The sequence below is a fragment of the Buteo buteo genome, chromosome 17 (genome assembly GCF_964188355.1).
Source record: "Buteo buteo chromosome 17, bButBut1.hap1.1, whole genome shotgun sequence".
Taxonomy (NCBI): Eukaryota; Metazoa; Chordata; class Aves; order Accipitriformes; family Accipitridae; genus Buteo; species Buteo buteo.
In genome coordinates, this window is record NC_134187.1 from 30871846 (window position 1) to 30891342 (window position 19497).

Below are 19497 nucleotides of genomic sequence, written 5' to 3' on the forward strand. Positions count from 1 at the left end.
TTCTGTTTTCAAGGCTGATGTTCCTGCTTCTCACCATGCTGGCAGAGGATAGTGAGCCACCTGACACACTAAGTAGCCAAGGGGTACACAGCAAATACAAGACACTGTGGCTGTTTTCCAGGTGGGATCCAGAAATTGATTTGATCATTGAACAAAGAGGAGAGTGATGATTAAAAGAAAAAAAAAAATCAACTTTATCTTTTGGCTGCCAGCTGCAAAAGTTGGACTTGACAGTGAAGGGGGAGTCTGAAGTGTGGGTAAGATATTCCTCTTCCTACTTTCCCACAGCCTTCAGCAAGATGAACTCAGTCTTCACCTGCTGAAGTGCTCACCATTCATTGCAGCAGCTGTTGTTGCTGTTTGCAGATCCTCAAGCCACAGGTGATGCTTCCAGTTTAAATAAGCATTTTAAAGACATGAAGGGAAAGGAAACAGGTCCAATGCACCTGAATGAAGATCCTGCAGTACAGTAACTGGCTAATACCTCAAGCCCAAGAAAACCAGCTCCTAGCACTAAATCTCAAATGAGGGGAGCATCATTTCCAGTAACTTGTTTTTTAGGCAAGACTGGATGATGAACATGTATGAGAAGGAGGTAAAGGCAATCCAAAGTCCTGATTCCACTAAACCTAAACCCAATTCAGTGATAGGTTTAAAATAATTTAAAAATGGGGTAAATATATATGTGAACACCAATATAGTCCTACAGAACACTGAATTGCATAAGCTAACCTGAAAATGTCATATGGCACATAGCCAATTAACTAGTCAACATTTTTCATCAACTAGCCAGCTTCAGACAAGTAAATCCTTTAACGTATAATCCAGCAGAAGAGCAGTGGGTATTTTGCCTTTGCAAAATGAATAGAAACTACCCAGGAGCAAGCTGCATGAACACCAAGCTAAGACACAAGGACAACCCATGAGACTGTCACAGGGAACTCCTTAATGACATGGAAGAGTACAGTATGCTTATTGGGGATTCCCCTGTCTCCTGTAGGTGCATCCCCAGCATCACAAAAAGAGAAAGGAGAAAGCTCATCTCACACTCTCAAGTCTTGAATGAGATCACAGAGCCACATATTCATTTTAGTACAGCACCATTTTAAATTAACCCCATCAAGCAGCAGAAATCCTGTCACTTACTTACCAGAGATGAATGATGTCAGGTCCCCATCCCTGAAACACTTGCTTGCACTTATACCTATACTGTATTTCGCATGGTGGGGGTACGGGGAGAGGAAAAGAAAAGTCTCTGGTCAATCTTTCTCAAGCCCAAAATAATTGAAGACTAATTCTAAAAATAAACTCACCGTGGTGGTTTTGCACTCTCAGCAGGTCATCTGTTTCCTGATTTCAATGGAGACTTCATTGCCACAACCAGTTCAAGAGGAATTTTGCCAAGATAATACTGCTTCTTAGAAGCCCCCGCCAGCTCTCAACCCTGAATAAAATGCTAGCGATCTTTGCTGCTGCTACAGCAAGCTAATTGCTCTGACAAGCAGCTCTGAAGCAAAGCAGAGCCCAGCTGTTCAGAGGGATGTCATAGAGAGCTCTGCCAATAGCCACATGCACACCCCCCTCTTGCTCTCATTCAAATACTTCAATGGAACTGCCTCCGCACAGCCCTGAGAAGGCTTTAAAGACACAGCATCCTTCCCCTGTCAGGCACTGGAGCAATACAAATGTAAGTGCAGGAGCAAAGAAGAGATACCACAGTAAACATCAGCATCTTCCAGAAGAATTCAAGTGCACGGACTACACTTTGCAGAACGCCCTACACATGCCAAGGTAGGTTACAGGCAGCCTTGCTTCACTATCATTGTTGCCATAATGTTTCCAAGGGGTCAGTTTGTTAATGGTTTCATTTCAATTCAGTTATTTTTTTCTTGCTTATTTATTAGTGACTACATACTGACAGACAGGAAACAAGAAACACAAATGGCACTAGAGAGGTTTTGAACCTCTCACTTGCTTAAATTTTCCCCAGAAAGTGATTTTCCATCCCAGACCTGGTGAGTCTACAGGCACACAGGCTGCGCTCAAGTCTCCTGTCCATATACTAAAATTTACTCTCAAGCATGCAAGGCAGCATTGCTGAGCACGGTGCACAAGCACATCCTGTCCCTCGCTAGGCTCAGAAGTTGCTTCTTGTTGGATTACGGAGATCTTCCAGCTACAGCCCTAAACACTGGTCAACAGCAGGTAGGCGTCATTCTTCTTCTGCGCCAACAGTTCCTGCTGGGCAGGAGCCCATCCTAGGCAAGGGGCAGCCAGAGCTGAAGAGCGCGCGCTCTTGCGGGGCCAGTGCTGATTTCAAACACGATCAGCTCGGTCAGCAGCTGGTCTCGAGGAGGTTCCTTGCTCAGGCTGAGCTCTGGCAGTGCTGGAGCTGGCAGCAGAGCAAGTGGTAGCAGGCCTCACAGGGCAGCTGTCTAAAGGCAAAAGCTTTGAAGAGAAGGGAGATGAAGATGAGAAGGCAGGATCAGCCTTGGGCTCAAGGAGATGGAGAGGCTGAAGTGAGACAGTTGCAAAAAGGTTGAGATGCACTGCTTTAACTGACAGCATCCATTGCAAATAGCGTAGTGCTGTGCTGGTAAAGCCTCTTCAGGACTTGCCTTTACCACTTTTGCTAAGTTAATGCAGTTTCTTCTAAATGATCCCCTGCTACAGCCAAAGAAACAGTCCAATAAAGCTTTTAAAAAGCAAGGAGACAGACAACAGAAACCTGATACATTTCCGCTCCATGACAAATAGAGGTTCAAGTTTGTAAAGCAGCCCTGCTGTGCAAAGGACTTAAGTTTAAACGTATGCATGAGCTTCTGTCTCAACCCGCTTCAAAGCCTTCTGAATCAGGCCTGTCATGCCCATGCAGACAGCAGGTGAATGTTCCTGGCTGGCTGTCCTCCTCTTCCTGCTGAAACTGCTGTGATCCTGGCTGCAGTAAACAGCTCCCTGCTTCTGCCCACAGCAACACGGACATTTGAAGAGGGGGTCCCATGGCTAGAGAACCAGAGAGAAAGGAATGACAGAGGGGCGAGACAGGAGGTAATAAGACAAGTCAATTGCAATGCTATACCAGTGTTTTCAAGTGGAGGGCCACAATTAATCAACCCCCACATTGGCTGAGTGCAAAGGCTTCATGGATGTTGTATGAGATTTCCCCAAGAGAAGGTGCAAGAAGACAGATCCAAAGGATTCAAGTTCCTTTTATGCCTCCTATTTCTGGCCACTTCAAGTTCTTTCCTCCCAATTCTGCAAAGGACTTTCTAAATAAATGTGCCTGTACAAGGAAACTGAACCATGATCTCCCAAGCTCTTAGAGAAAAAAGTCACCACTGTCTGCGCAGTGCAAGCTTGTAGGATGAGGGCCTTCAGCTGAGCTCACAGGCTCTGCTATGGCAGTTTCTCAAGTCTGCTGCACAGCAAGCCCTGAGAGGTAGCAAGTGACTGCGTTTGCAACGGCTCCATGGATTGCTTAGCTGGAAGTCAGTCTGGACATTCACGTCCCCCTGGCAGAAAGCATGTGCTCAGAGTGACTCCCTGTGGCAGCTGAACCCAGCCAAGCTGCAAGATTCAGAGATTAGGCTACAACTCAGCATCAGTTTTTAACTCATCTATTTTGGGGTTGTTTATTCCTGTCACCTAGCACCCAGGCAGGCACCTGGAGTTCCAAACCTGGAGTTCTGAGCCCTGAAGAAGCTCTGGCAGCTACTTTGCAAATGAGGAAGCAACAGAAAGGGACAGAGGAGTTCAGATTCAGGAGCAGTGCTTCAGCATGCCCTCCCCAGGCCAAGGATCTTTGCTCCATGCAGACAGAGCCTTAAAATCTCTGCAAAACCTAGTGAAACTAGGAGCTTTATTTTGCTAAGGAGCGTCTGTGGTCTGCTGCATTTCAACTCAGGATCATTAAGGGCAGTTGCTGGCACCCTCTACTCTGGACCCCTGCAGTGGCAAGATTAGTCCTATAAAAGGAGGGAACTTTGGGTGCTGTTCTTCCCTTCTACCAGGTCTTTCTGTTTTCAAAGATGCCCAGCTAGCAGAGCATGTTATGCAAGCAAAAACATACAATAAGCTTAGGACCCTCTGTTGAAACTCCATTGTCACATTTTAAGATTGATACTAAGGCAGAAAGAAAAGAAGCCTAAGCCTGCAAACCTGATCTCCAGCACTTAGATGCCTGGCAGCCGGCTCAGCAAGGACAAATTTCTGAGAAAGCCTTCCAGCCCTAGGACACAAGCACCTGCCCTAGACAGCACAGACACAGCCTCCTGTGGGCTTGTCCAGCTCTTTCCAAAATCACTGCCCATTGTCACTATGAGTCGGCAGCACTTCATCTTCATGAAGCACGTGTGTGTGAGAGGATTTCCTAAGCTGCATCTTGCTCCTTAGATGGGGAGACAGTAAATCCTGCGTGGGAGGAGGAGGAGGAGAAGGAAGAGCAAGTCAGCCCCACCAGCAGCCTGGACAAAGCCCTACAGAGAGGGCTCCTGCCTTTCACACCTGAGAGCCATTTGCTTATTTATCCCACATGTGTGTGTGTGCACATGCACACAATGAAACTAGGTCAGTGAAAGCAGGGCACAGAAAAGATGCAGCAGCTCTAGGTATCGTCTGTGCTCCCAGCTTGCAGGGAAGCTGCCTATGCCTAACATAGTAATATCGCAGAGCAAACAAAGAAAAAAGCAAGACGACATGTTCCCTCCCTCCCTGGCAGACATGTGTCAAATGAGCCTGGGCTCTAATTTGCCCAGCCCAGCTTCTGTTGAGAGAAGACATGTCAATTAGGTAGTGGATATAATCCCATCAGAAAGGGAAAAAAAGTCAGGACTCGTGACACCAAGCTGGTGGGATGGCACTGGTGCAAACCCCCACCATCAGCCCAGGATTGGGCTCCCCCATGTGACAGACATACCAGGTCGCCTACATCAGACACCTACAGCAGCTGGAAAGGGAGAAGAGCATTACCAATGGACTTAAATTCATTCATTTACCCACCCAGACCAGAAAACTCCCTCTCCCCTTAGAAAAGGGAAAAAACCCAAACAAAAGAGCCTGGAACAGACTCCTCGTTGCAGGCATATCAAACACCAGCGCTCTCACTTCTGCCAGCCTCAGCCACCACAGCACCATGGGGATGAGAGAGAGAAAGGAACCCTCAAGCAGTTAGAGAACTGTATCACAGACTGTTCTTTGGGCTGGAACTGACCTTGCTCATTGCATCCAGCAGCAGGCTGCAAGCAATCATTAATTACTAAAGTGTATATAGGTAGAAACACACACTCCAGACACCATACACTTCCAAGGACATTATGAGCATGCAGACTGCAGGAGAGATTTGGAAAGCTGGCTGCCTATGTGACTCAACTTCAGAGTGCTGCCAGGTATACACCAAGCATTTGAGCTAAGGGATCAGCTTGGACAGGAAACACTTTTAGGCAGACACCATAATAACCACCACACATGGCAAGTCAAACGTCTTTCATAAGTCCTCCAGGCCACAGGCTTGTTTTATTTTGTTTTGCAGGAGTGTGTATGCAGCAGAAAGACTTCTTCGTGTTTGGACTCAGGATGTGGGAAGGTTGCGAACTGCAGCACATTGCTGCTGGGAGCTACCTACTCTAACATGTCCTGTGAGAACAGCTCCATGAACATCCAGAACCAGAGCAGGCACCCATGGAAAAGCTGAAAGCAGGAGACCATCAGAAATGCCACAGTTGGAGCTGCAGAAATGCTGTTGTGGTCTTACTCATCCTTTTCCATGGGGCACACAAGTGGAAGAAAGGGAGAACAGCCAGGATTCCTCATCGAGACTATGACCACTTCTCTCCACATAAGTCCTACAACCAGCATGTTTTTATCAGGCCCAAGGTCTCCTCAGAAGAGGCCACAATAAAGGAACAAGGGGTAGATTGAAGAAAAAAAAAAAAAAAGAAAAAAAGAAAAAAAAGTACCTGGACAGTGGAGACTCCACTACCAAAAGTCACAAGTCAGAGAGTTGCGAGGAGGACAACATTCTGAGGAGGACAGAGAAACTCAGGCCATCAAGAACTCTGTCTGAATGGCTTCTACTACCAGAAAAGAGACAAATTTGGGTTACATCCAAAGAAGCAAGATCCAAGAGTCAAGCCCTGGCCTACACTGTCCTCAGTTCATCCTGCTGCTGGGAATCAGTGTCAATCCAAGTGCTGCAGGAACACACATAAAATAAAGGCACCTGCTACTCTTACACACCCAGGACCTATAAAACCAAGGTGATGACAGAGGTGGGACTCCTGAAACCAAGAGAAACAATACAAGAACGCTTGAAGAAGTTTACTTGGCCTAAGAGAGAAGAATTTGGAAATTAGACTATAAGGCAGAATTAGTACTTCACTTCGGAGCCTAGCAGAAAAAAGCACACTGCCCGAGATTTGGGTTTCATTGGACTAAAGCATTTAGCTTAGCAGTAATCACAACTGCGTTTTCACAGTGTGCTGCAGAAGATTGCACTAGTCGCCTGCTCAAAGCCATAGTGCTCATTGCAAGCTGCATCTACTGCACTTCAGCATTTATAAACGTGCACTGTCCAGTCCCTTGCTCAACTGCTACTGGGACTGCCTCACCCTCTAAATTCTATCCCCCTTTAGCCCCCTCCCCCTTTAGCCCCCCCCCCCCCTTTATGCCAAGAACATAAAGACATAGTAAACTTCATGTCACTAATGAGTCAGCACACAGTAAGTACACGCTTGCTCCATGCCAGCAAGACATTCCCAATGTGGGAGTTGAACATGGCACTGAATGACTTTTCCAGTTGCAGACATTTCTGAAGTGACTCTGCAAGGGGAGGTAGGCAGAGTTGCTGCCTCTGCTCTCCCCGACACCTCCTCTAGCAAGGAAGCAACAGGGCCGCTCTTTCCTCCAGCCAGACCCTTTCCTCCTCCTATTTGACCGAAAGGACAGCAGTCTCCCCAGCTCCATTAGGAAGAAAGTCCAGAAGCAGCAGGGATGCAGAATAGCTCATTCCATCAGCTCAGAGGGACAAAACAAAAGCAAAAGAATACAGGAGAGCCAGAAGAGGGGAAAAAAAGGGATAGCAGGAGAAAATATAAATGCTGAGAGACACTCAAAGAAAGGCGAAGGGGCGAATTAAGTTTAGCGTATAGCTGGAAAAAACTTTCAGAGATGAAACAACTTGCTCACCCGCTCCTTTTAAAGGCTGTGCTGCCATCTCTGATGGATAAGGGTGCCTGCACTGGACATGGCAGGGAAGAAGAGAGAAGCGTTTTAAATTTAAAAGAAATGACCGTTTTCTACTAAGTAAAAATTAAACACCACCCCCCACCCCCAAGGAGCTTTGAGTCAACCTCAGCCTTGCGCACAGAATCTGATGCTGTCTTCTTCTCTGCACGTGCATGCACACACACGTGCATGGAGGTGTCTTCTTCCTAGGCTGAAGCCAGTCTCCAGGCAGTAAAATAGAATTTTTATTTTATAAAAAGGGACCTTCCATTCAAATCTGGCTCAGCTGAGGATGTGTTATCATGGCAACCATCCCCTCCCTGTCTACCCCAGCAAGGAGAGTATTAAACACACACAGATCTGAATGATCCTGCACTGGCACAGGCTGCGACTAAACCCCATCATCCCCTCCAGCCCCTCTCCAAGCCGAGGCTGGCGTGATTTGACATGAACCAAATCTGTCAATGGCTCAAGACAGACACGTGGGCAGTAATGAGCAGTGGAAAAAACGTACCACACTCCATTCAGCTCCAAACACTGATAAATAATTCAAGAAGAGAAATGCCGCAATACAGAGCGCAGCACGGTTTAAAAATAGAACATGCGCCGATGCCAGAGGAATGGAGGGGAAGAAGAGAAAAGCAGAGAGGTGGCATGAACTAAAGCATGTGTGTCAACAAACTGGGCAGCTTGTGGATGCTGCAGCAACCTAGTTCTATGTATTGATCCCAGCAGATGTTTATTTGCTTACCCTCTAAACTGGGAATCCAAAACAATTATTATTATTAACATAGCAACAGCAACCAGGGCTACCCCTTCTGGATCAGAGCCCTGCAGCAAGGCATATACCCAAAAAAAGAGAAACAGCCTCCATGCTGAAGAGCTTGCAGGAAGTACATGGGTGGAAGTACATAGAGCGAGCGTGTATCTGCCCACCCTCCCTGCAAGTGCAGCAGTGACTCTGCAGCAGTATGGGCACCAGCTGCCTGGTGTCCAGGGTCAGGTATAGTCCATTACCTGTGTGTCCTGCTCTGGTGGGGAGCACACATAAAGCTCATATAATGCAGGTTGAGCTTTGAGAACTTATTTGGTACAATCGGTTTTCTGTTGGGGGGTGAAGGCGAAACAAGCCTCCAACGTTTCTACTGGGAAAGTTAGAGCCTTTTCTCTATTCAGCTGTTCTCTTCTAAATCCAGCTACCTTAAATTCAGACACTTCCACTCATCATTCATAATAACATCAGTTGCTGGTCAAGTGTCCCAACATTTATATTGCACAAAATGTATGTAATATACAAAAACAATAAATATACTATACAAACATCACCACCACCACCCTGTTAGGCAACAAGCACAAAGAGCTCAGAACGTTGTTCTCTCTGGATTCCATTGCCCTTCCTGCATTAATAACTGCATGTTAACCAAACAAACAAACTTTGTGCTAACCTAAAATATTCGACTGTCTGGACAAGTCTGCAATATAGGTATCACCTGTATTTTCGTGGTGGGAATTAGGACACAGTAGAAGTGATGTAAGTAAGGTTAGAAAGGTTACTATCAGACCCAAGAGTTCCTCCTTTCAGCTGCAGAGCCTAACACATTTCACATTTACTATTAACTATGAAGACGCCTTGGTCACAGATACAGCCCCTTTATACCAGTTTGCCATTGGGCTGCTCTAAAGAAAAAGATGGTTTTTCCAGGTTTTGCAGAACCTGTGAAAAATACTTTGACAGATGGCTGCTTTTTTCTGTCCTCACAGTTTCAAAAAATAACACCAGAAAGACACCAATCTCTCCCTGCTTCCTCGTGAAGAACAACGACACCAGTTTCCCAAGTACTCGTAAGACAGGAAACTGCTGCTAAGAAAAAAATACAAAGTAAATCTTTGATAAGGAAAAATAAAATACTATCATGTACAGTTTATTCAAAACCTAATAAATCAGTACACAGAAGAAGCTTTGCCTAAATATTCTGGGTCCTCCCCCCAGAAAAAAAAATAAAATTACTAAAGATGTGAAGGAATAAAAGCAAAAGAAAGTAAAAGGCCACTGAGAGGAAGTTCAATAGACTGACCTGATGCCTGCTTGTAAGGAACCACAGTCTTAACAGGAAATCATAAACATGTGGCTCCTCTGGTTTCAGCAAAGATCTCCCAAAATGTATTTTGCCCTAAATTTGAGCGAAGGTGAACAAAACTGTGTTACTTAGTCTTAATCACTGGAGCACTGCAAGGCAACAATAAAAGTCAAGGCTTGTACAATTGTGCTGATCCTAATTTATGTGCAACTCTTAGTTGTCCAACTAACATTTCAACATAGCAGCCACTGTGAGGGTACTCTTACAGACCAGTTAAAACCTCAAAAAAAGCCTTCTGGTAAGTGACCAGATAACAGAGAACCTATTAATGCTCCCACTAGTGGCAAGACAGAATCATGAGATCAATCCTTAGCACAGAATCCATCCACAAGACATTGATGGTTAAGAAGCTGGGCTCACCAGTTCTGCTGCTCACTGAACAGTTCATTTATTCATACAATTATGTTGGTACAACTCTCAGCATAGAGTCACTTATAGGCCAGAGGTTTCATTATCCAAGTAGCTTGTTCCCATAAGCAGCAGCTGTATCAGATGAAGCAGATTTGTACCAATACAAACACAGCATCAGGCAAGAGGGCAGAATTGCTTTCACTGTACCAGCACAGCAAAGCCACACTGCTTAGGCTGCTAAAATCCCAGATATATCACATGTGAAAGTTGAGATTTTTGCCAGTACCACCTTTCCCATTTTGGGGAGCTATGCGCTGGTGAGACCACATCTGAAATGCACTCAACACAGGGGGTTTCATGTACATCCAGTCAGTGCCAATGAGGTAGACTGCTTCTGTAAACCCCATGTCCCTGTTTAAATGAAGCCAAACAATCTCAGTCCCAGCCTAGGTTTGAAACTGATCTGGGGGAGATATGGAGAAGGGCAGCCCCGCTGCTTTTGGGCTATTCTAATTTTAAAAGCAGCTTTGAGGTTGGAGCAACTGCACCCAGTTGGGGAGGCAGAACACAAGCACCTCTCTACATTCTCCATGTTCTGGATCTTCATTCTCTTTTCTGTCCATGCTCTCCCTTTTCCATCCCAAGGTCAAATCATAACAGAAGGATTGTGCTCAAAGCACCTGTTCATTTTGTTTGGGACATGGGGAAGCAGGCAGGACAGGATCCTATTTCCTAATAGATAGTATGCCTAAAGCCTCCCAAGAGAGGTCAGTTTCTGAGATACAGCAAACACCTTCTGTAATAAAGTGGCTCTTGTGTCTACACTCAGCTGAGGAGAAATTAGTTTCTCAAAGAAAAGAATGTCAAAGCAATATAAAAATTTTAAAACTTCATTAAAAAAATACAAGCGAGCTGCTATAAAGAGTAGGCTGCATCTGCCCACACTCAATAATCATCACCGAAATTCACCGGGAGTCAGCGGTGACTCAGCCTGCAGTACACAAAGACAGCTTGTGCTCCCAATACATAATGAAACCGGGCTTTATACAAAATCATAAACCCGCATGCGCCCCATTGACAACACACATGCAGGGGAATCCCAGCACTGACAGACAGGCTGGGAATCATCAGCCCTTCCTCTTGCTGCTGCCCACACTCAGACACAAAAACGTCTCTGCAGAAGCACACCTCACCTTTGCTTCCAACCGGGAAGTAGGTTGTGCTGTCTTCCAGCTGGGTTTACTAGGACTCAGAAATCAAGAGAAGGTTCAAAAAAAGATGGAGGAGAGTGTGATATAGTTGAAGGGGGAGGGGAAACTAACTCTGGTCCTCAACTACATCCCACTATCCTTTCAAATGTCACCTCCAGCTCTTAAAAAAAAAAAAAGAGCGAGAGAGGGAAATCTATGCATGCTTTTATTAAATTGCTGTATTGTGTGAATGGATTAATCATACTTCCAGTAAAAACCTTAAGGTATACAATTACTGCAGTTCACGTCCTGCCCAATAGCCACAAGAAACATAAGGCTTTCTTACGGATTGTACTGTTTGCTCCCACAGTCATGCCATCACATCACCTAAAAAATACATTTCTCGGAGACACTTTCTGTGCTGGCCTCCGGAACAACTCCTCCATTCAGACATCCTCAGCCTTTTTCTCAGAATAACCACTAGCTCCTATCAAAGCTAACTGATACAGAAGGCCTCTCAGCAAATGAAAAAACCTGTCCCATGGAATCAGGACTTCAGCAGCACAACACATTCGAGTTACAAACCCTTCTACCTGTTCACAGCAGGGCACCATCCTGCGAGCCAGGAAAGTGCAGGCCTCCTGGGTTCTTAACCTAGCTCAGCTCTGCCTTTTGATGCTCAGTCAAATAATTTCTTTTCCCTGTTCTTCAGATCGTCCACCTGTAAAACAGGGATTACATGCACCTACTCACAGTGGGGTAGAAAGGATTAATGTATTAGTGCTGCAAACTCCCCTTCTAAATCCCTCAATGTACAGTCATGGGCAGGGACAGGATGGGACAGGGGAGTAGGACCAAAATGGCTTTATTATTAGCTCCTGCTGTGGCACTGACAGGGAAGGCCCCCCTGAACTTTGCCATGTTCCTTGTTTTATGTCCCAATGCTTCGCCAAGCAGCTCTGGCCACCAAAGCTCTTCGGTTTTCTATAGGCTTCCTGCAGCATGCACTTGCCTTGTGCTACATAACAGCAGACACAGGCCAGAGAAGCTGCTGTGAAGCAACAGGCTTCTCTCTGGATTGCCCACACATAAATTTTACTTTGTGCAACACAGTGGATATACACCCTCTACTCACTTTTCCCCCCCCCATACATGCACACTCCATACAAAGTCACTTAAGTGCTGACACAGAGAGAGAAGATCCAAGTCTCCAGTAAAAGCCCTCTTGCCGCCCCATTGATTCTTGTGTGGGAGGCACCTTTCTATCCTGAGGCCATCTAGTGCCCAAGTTGCCAGAACTTGGTTCTGCACCTCAAGCTTCCGGTCTCTTTTGAGCTACAAAACCTAGCAGACTCAGCTTAACTCACTGCCACACAGCTGCTCAGCAAATGCTAACAGTCTTTTTGTCCTCATTTCTGTTTTCCCCCACCTGAAGCCACCTGATGCCACCATTCTGGTTCTAGGGATGGCTGTATTGTTAAAGACATCTAAAGCAGCAGCTATGAGAGTTGGGGGAGAGAGTTTTTAAAGCCAAGTGGGTGATCTAGAAAGGATTTCCCTCCTCCAGCAGGGTTCTGCCCTCACCACAGCATTGCCACATCGGGAACATTTTGTCCACCACTGTTCCAAGTTCTGCCTGTACTTCCTGACATTGTATTTCTCCAAATGGATGTATGTGAGGAGATTTAGGAAGTGATGGGTATAATCCTGTAGCATCTATAGCAGCGATAGAGTCTGTGCAAGTGCTTGCTGTGAGCAGTTGCTTTGGAAGCCAAGGGGCCAAACTCAAATTCAGCATCAACTGAAAGTGGGTTTGGGATACTTTAAGATGTTACCCATTAACAGTAAATTTTGGGTTCCATTATCAGACATACACACAGTCTGACTCACAACTGGGCATCCTCTGCTTACACACCCCCTTTCCTTGCATGATCTCAAAGCTTTCCTCCCCCATCCCCAAAGCAGTTTCTCCTAGAGGAGAAATGTTTTGTTGCACCCATTGTTCAGACTGCCAGAATGTCATGGCCATACACTGAACAAAGTCTCCCATTCCCTTTCTGAACACTAGCAATATTCCTCCCTTTTATAAAGAAACAATAATAATCCAATCAACAAGATGACAAAAAAGGGCAAAAAGCTAAAGTGTTAAAATCAAAACACATGCTGACAGCCGATCTCATGTCTTTAGCAAGCCACCAAGATCGCCCAGAGGTCTGATAGCAGCATGGCTCCACACCTACTTCTCACAGACAAGGAAAGGAAAGTAGGAAGGTCCAAGCTGTAAAATTCTTGTGACATGATTCAGAAGGAAGACATTACATTTAGTCACCAATTCAACCTGTCACATGAAACCAAGCTGTTGGGAAGCTTGCACTGGGAATAGACACACACATTGTTCTGCTTTTGTGTTGAACTTGGATTTAATAAAGCTAGTTGGGCAGCAGACACAAGAGCTTATTGGAGGCTACCTCCCTCTACTACTTGGGGAGACCGCATAGTATCAGCCTGGACTCTCACTAAAGTCTCCGCGAGAGATCTGCGTTGCCACAGCTCTACTTAGACTACATTTGTGGAACCAGTTGAAAAGCATGCAGTTCATTCAGATATCTGCACTTTCATGTTGCCAGGCAGCTAATTTCTGAGTGATCCTAAAGGAGTTATCCAGAAAGAAAAAGTAAAGATATACAGTAGATAAAGATATACAGAAAAAATAAGGATATACAGTAGATCATTGATGGATCTAGGCATTAATGAACCAAATTACAAGACCCTTCAGGAACTTGGCCAGGTCTCTGAAATGGTGCCAGAGTGGGTGTGGAAAGCAAGCGTGTTTGGGATGTTGTAACTAGCATCATTCCATAACACTGGGTGAATAGTAGTGTCTCTTTTGCCAGTGGTTTTCACACATTAAGCAAGTCAAATGTATTTTGAGTGCCTGATGACTGCTGCTTATAAGGGCTATAGTAAGTGTCTTAGCTGGTTTTCCATAAAGTGACTATACTTGGTCTTCAGAGCTGGTGTATCTTAATGGGCAGAGATACAAAGCAAAACTTCTTGCTAGAGGAAGTTAATAGTTGGCACTAATTACCTCTAATTCACAGCCAAATCATCCCACAGATAAACTACAGAACAAGCTGTCAGGCATTAAAAAAAAAAAAAAAAAAAAAGACATTGCAAACACCCTTTTTCACCTTATCTGAAGTGCTGGGAAGGATCAGCTAGAATTAAAGACGAATGCACTGACAAACCCAGCTGCTTGCTGGAAACAGAGTCTACCTGGTCATCAACACTCTTTTTGTATTCTACTGCAAACAGGAAGGTATCCCACAAAAAATATCAGCTTTAAACTTCTTTCCACCACCATGCCTTCTCCCCAGAGCAAAGTTCTTTAGCAGGAGTGATGAGACCATGCCACCACCAGCTGGAGGTGCCGAGATGTTGCATCCATCTGTGAAGTCCATCAAAACAAACAGCATCCGAACATAAAGCACCTAGATATCCAGGGCTTTCAGCACCTCTGCAATAAACCACAAACATACAGCAATAAAATAATCTAATCACTCTAAATACAGCGGTACCTATTTTGCTAGCATTAACTTCCAGAAATTTACACTTTAAAAAACAGCAATAGTCATGTAAAAAAAGCCTCTAGAGAGGCAAAGACAGCCTTTCAGTCATACTGGGCACCAGAAAGGGCAAGCCTTGATAACAGTTCATCCAGGCAGAGGTGGTGATTGAAGGTCAGGACTCTGGGCTCTCTTCAAGCCCAGTCACTTCCATGCCATGCTACAAGCTCCTGAACAGTACGGAAGCGTTACTCACACCTCAGTGATTCCCAGGGCAACTGCTGTTCCTAAGGAACTGAGATTCTTAGATGAAAGAAACCAGGAGAAGGACAATGGGTTATTATTAGAAACTAGTATTGACATAAGCTGGGAACAGCATCCAAAACCAAAAGCAACTATTCTACCTATTTAAGGCTGATGCTTTAGCCTCAGCTAGTGAGATGCAAATGTAGCATCAGCTGAAGTGCCGCCTTCCCCTGCCACAGACCCCAGCAGCATTAATCAGCATTGCCACTTACTTCTCTGACCCCTCCAAGTCTCTAAGACACACCACCACCTATAGCTGCAGCTGTAGACACTTCCAAAATACATAACCAAAAAGAGATTCAGACCAAGGTAAAAGTTAAATTCACTTGGCCCACAGGGCTTATTTCCTCCCAACATTACACTTCCCTGCCAGGGCTATGTCAAAGAGACACAAATGTCTTCTGCCTTTTATTCCCTAAAGGGGCTGAAGAACAAGTTAGAAATTTTCTGACCCTGCAGTCATGGTGAGCAGTTCATCATAATTTCAACAGGCATCAAGTCATTTTGATGTGTGTTTCAATCTCTGCTGGGGCCTTTGGATCAGGCCATAAAAGTATTTGTGAAGAATTTAAGGCAAGAAACACAGTTTGGCACAGGCATGCAGAGGAAGTACCAGGGGCACAGCATATTGGCAAGATCATTTTATTAAGAGTTCATCTTTAGCCAAATAATAGCCCTTTGAAAAGTCTTCAGCACTCAGGTGCCAAGCTGCATTTCCTGCCTCTTGCTGCACCATTACACTGGACTTCCTGCTTTGAATTACTCTGAAAATTAGCAGCTTGCTAAGCAACACCAAAAGCTGCTGTACTTGGGGAGTGATTGAGGTGGGGGGGAAAGGCAGCCCCAAAACCTGTTCTGAAAATTTTGATACATATCCTGCTCGTATAGCTTCTTTGGCAGCCACCTCCTCCTCAAAAAAAATTTGAAAAAAATAATCAAGTTCTTAAAATAAGTACTGATCTAGTTGAAGTTCACTATTAAACAATACAATGAAATTAAGTACACTGCATACATGCACATATACACTCACAAACATCAGTGCTGGGACTACATGCATGCATTCTTCACACTTTTCATACAAGTCTGCCCATTTTGGCATGAAAGCGCTCTCTGTTCCTCCACCTGATTCTAGGCAGGAATTAATGCAATGACAAAATTACTTATAGTTGACATTTCTCCAATATACTAATTCTTTCTTCATCCATCACTACCTACCATATGAAGGAAGACAAGAAATAAAAGTTAAAATAGATAGAGAGATCGGAACTCTAGAAGACAGTGGGGCAAATCCAGACTCCACTGTAATCAGAGAAAGCTTTGGTTCACACATCACATTTACAAATAACTGGAGGGTAGAGTGGTGAAGGTGAAGACAACAGCTGAAGAAAGGCTGACAGAGTTGGGGTTGTTCAGCCTGGAGACAGAAGACTCCAGGAAGAACTTGAGGCCCTTCGATAATTAACAGGGGCTTATAAGAAAGACTGAGAAAGACTTTTTACCATGGCCTATAGTGACAGGACAAGGATTTTAAACTGAGAGCAGATTTTGATTGGATATAAGACATTTTTTTATGAGGGTGGAGACACATTGGAGCAGCTTGCCCAGAGAAGCTGTGGATGCCACATCCCTGGAAGCGTTCAAACTCAGGTTGGATGGGGCTTGGAGCAACCTGATCCAGTGAAGATGTCCCTGCCCATGGCAGGGGGGTGGACGAGATGATCTTTAAAAAGGTCCCTTCCAGCCCAAACCATTCTGTGATTCTAAAAGAATTTAAGCACTGAAATGAAGCTAAGGCTGGGACCAGTCCTACAGACAGATTTTTTTTTTTTTTTTTTAAATGGGTGATTTATACACCTTCCCCCTGAAAATGGGGTTTTAGAATAGCAGCACTGACACAATCTTAAATTTAGCAACACAAATGGCATCACTACTATAAAGGGAACTTGATGCATCTGCGCTCTGATGAGAGGATAGGATATCACACGCAGAACAAGAGGTACTGCAGAACAGCTGGAAGAAGGGATTTGATGTGGACATTCTCCACTGCTCTGATCCACAAGCCAGCACTGAACAAGAGGGTCTGCTTCTCCCACAGCCAATTCCTTGCCATCAGTATAGCAGTTTCCTTCCCCTTTAATTCAGTTGACTGGGCCCTTTATTCCCTCCAACCCCTTTTAAAGCCTGCTACAGATGACCTGTGACAACAACAGGGACAGGCAAGAACAAACATTTCTTCAATTTCTAGGAAACTGAGCAATGCTGCCACGTCTTCTCCCAACACTAACTACTCCAGGTAATAGCAGAATCCCAGGATCCCATGTCCTTATGCAACAGTTTCCCAGCCACAGAGAGACTGGTTGCACGTAGTTTGGTAAGTTCTACAGGACATACTTCCTTATATATCCCATCTTACTTGAGAAGGTGCTAGCTTACTCCTAGGCCTTAGCTTTTACTTAACTAGAACAAGATATGCAGCATTGCAATGGTTTAACTCAAGGGATAACACAACACCTGATATTAGTCAAGTCAGTGCGGCTTTGGACATATATAATATACCACTCTAGACCCTGTTTGCTGGGTTTAGCTCATACTTGTCATGCAAGCCAAAAAAACATAGGCAGCACCATGCTGTTCAAAGTAGCTACATCACGTTTCTAGTTAGATGTGATGCAGAGTAGTGCAGTCAAAACACCCTGGGCACTGCTCTCAGCCCAAGGAAAACTCAAAAACTTAAGCCCAGCATAACCAATTCTAAAATATTCACCTAGCAGTGAGTCTGTAGGGAGCCTGGAGCAACTGTTTAGACAGAGCAAGAAATACTGTATTTGCCTTACTAAGGGATTAATTTCAACTGTCAGCATAGCACATAGTTCTGCACACCACGCAGCAGGCTGATGAGAAAGGCCCTAGGTAACGCTGGAACCAGAAAAAGGGAGCTAGTTTTATGCAAGCACGGTGCCTGGGTAAATCAGATTGTGTCTGGGACCCCAAGAAGCACCACCACATGAGTGGTACACGAACAGACCAGCTTCCTCCAGCATCTCAACAAGAGATGATCCACAGGTATCTAACAAATCCTAATGTTGCAACTCAGGATGTAAGAGGCCATTGTCTGCTGTAAGATGCATTATGTTCTGGCAAGCTGGAGAGCTAGATTTAGAAGCATCTGCTTCTTCCAGCCCAATGACTAGTACCCTGGGAGATGCAGATCCTGTCCCGAAACAGCAACAAACAACAAAGGTAGCTGAGAAGACATCTGAGAGAAGTAACTAGTTCCTTTAATTCCACTCTGCTGAATGGACTACCAGCCTAGAGACTTGACCCTCAGGTCAGATGGCTGCAGCTCAAAGCAGCACTTGACTAACTAGCATTATATAACTCTGAATGAAGAAAAATAAAGCTACACTATAGAATGTAACTTCTCAGTTTTGATCCTAGGAAGGTCAAAGCAAACAAAGCTACTAAAACTCAGCCAAAGAAGACAACACTACAAACCATTGTCCAATATTGCTAAATCACTGCAGGTTTCATCTTGTTCATGCTATGCAGGTAGCTCAAACTGTCCCTTAGGAACCACTCAGCAAAAACCGCAATGCCTGGTAACAGAGGGGTCAATTGGCTCCATATCCTACTGACCTCTAGGGCACCAGTCCCCAGTCAGTCCCCATTCATGAGCAGGGGGAGAGATAAGAGAACAGACCATATCCAAGTGATGTTTCTCCTTCACAGCTGGCAGGAGTTGATTTGGGAGTCTTAATCCAGTTCCTCAAAAGCCAGGTGGCTGTCTCCAGCAAAGCATTATCATTTCAAGCAACCTGTGGAGATCCATCCTCACTTGTGCAATCCCTGGAGTCTGGGGTAATCATTTACTATCCAGTGAAGCTGCCATCAAACATCACATTTTGCCATCTTGGTGGACAGAGAAGAAAGTTAGTCTAGTGTCTTTCCTCATCATCTAGTTTGTTCCATTAAAACAAACAAACAAAATCTTATACACACACACACACTGAAATAAGTTACCAAAGTTTTTTATGCAGATACAATCTGTCCTTGCATTCCAAAGAAACAGGAATGAACAGGGGAAATCTTTACCAACATATGTTTAACAACTCATTGAAAATACAAAGAGCTGTGGATGGAGAAGTGAGACCCTCAGAGAACATCTATTGGAAAAAAAAAATAAATTTCAGCAAATCACCTGTGAACTACTGAATTGCCATTTAATCAGGAAAGAAGATTACAGCAACCATACCTGGTATGATTTAATCAAGAATTTCCAGCACAAATTCAAGCAGAAGGACACAGAGTTTACGTCAGTCAGCCTTAATAGGCTATAGGTAGCAAACAGGGTAGAAATAAAAAAGAATGGAGCATAAGGAATCAGAACTATTTGAAGTAATCACAGGGAACCAGGTCCCAATTCTCAAAGGGAGATGGAGAACAGGTCAAGGCAAGAGATGAGACAAGATTCTCAACAAGTACCAGTGACAAAAAACCAAACTGAGACCAGCCACATGTGGAACTTCTCTGCATGCTGCCAGCAGGAAAAGGAGCACCAAGACAGAGATTTAGAATTAGCATGGGCACTGTTTTGGTTTGTAAACAGGCACATGTTCATCTGCTTTCTGACAAGCAAACCAGGTCCCACAACATATTCCCACTGCTCCCCGTGCAGACAGAGGAAACCAACTCTTGTGCACACCAATGATTTGGGATATCTGTGGC

At 44.7% G+C, this 19497-nt stretch overlaps 1 protein-coding gene across 3 annotated transcripts in view; it reads right to left on the minus strand.

Annotated features, from left to right (window-relative positions):
* R3HDM2 (R3H domain containing 2) overlaps positions 1 to 19497 on the minus strand; it is a 60213-nt gene that overhangs the window by 37289 nt on the left and 3427 nt on the right. Inside the window, exons 1-2 of one of the 3 annotated variants that reach the window (XM_075049733.1) lie at positions 1314 to 3546; positions 1151 to 1209 (exon numbers count right to left, since the gene is read on the minus strand). The exons of 1 other annotated variant lie outside the window; for it this stretch is intronic. The gene's annotated coding sequence lies outside the window, so the exon portion shown is untranslated. Of the gene's footprint in view, positions 1 to 1150; positions 1210 to 1313; positions 3547 to 19497 lie in introns of those variants that run through there. One more of the 3 variants, XM_075049735.1, reaches the window with a different exon arrangement.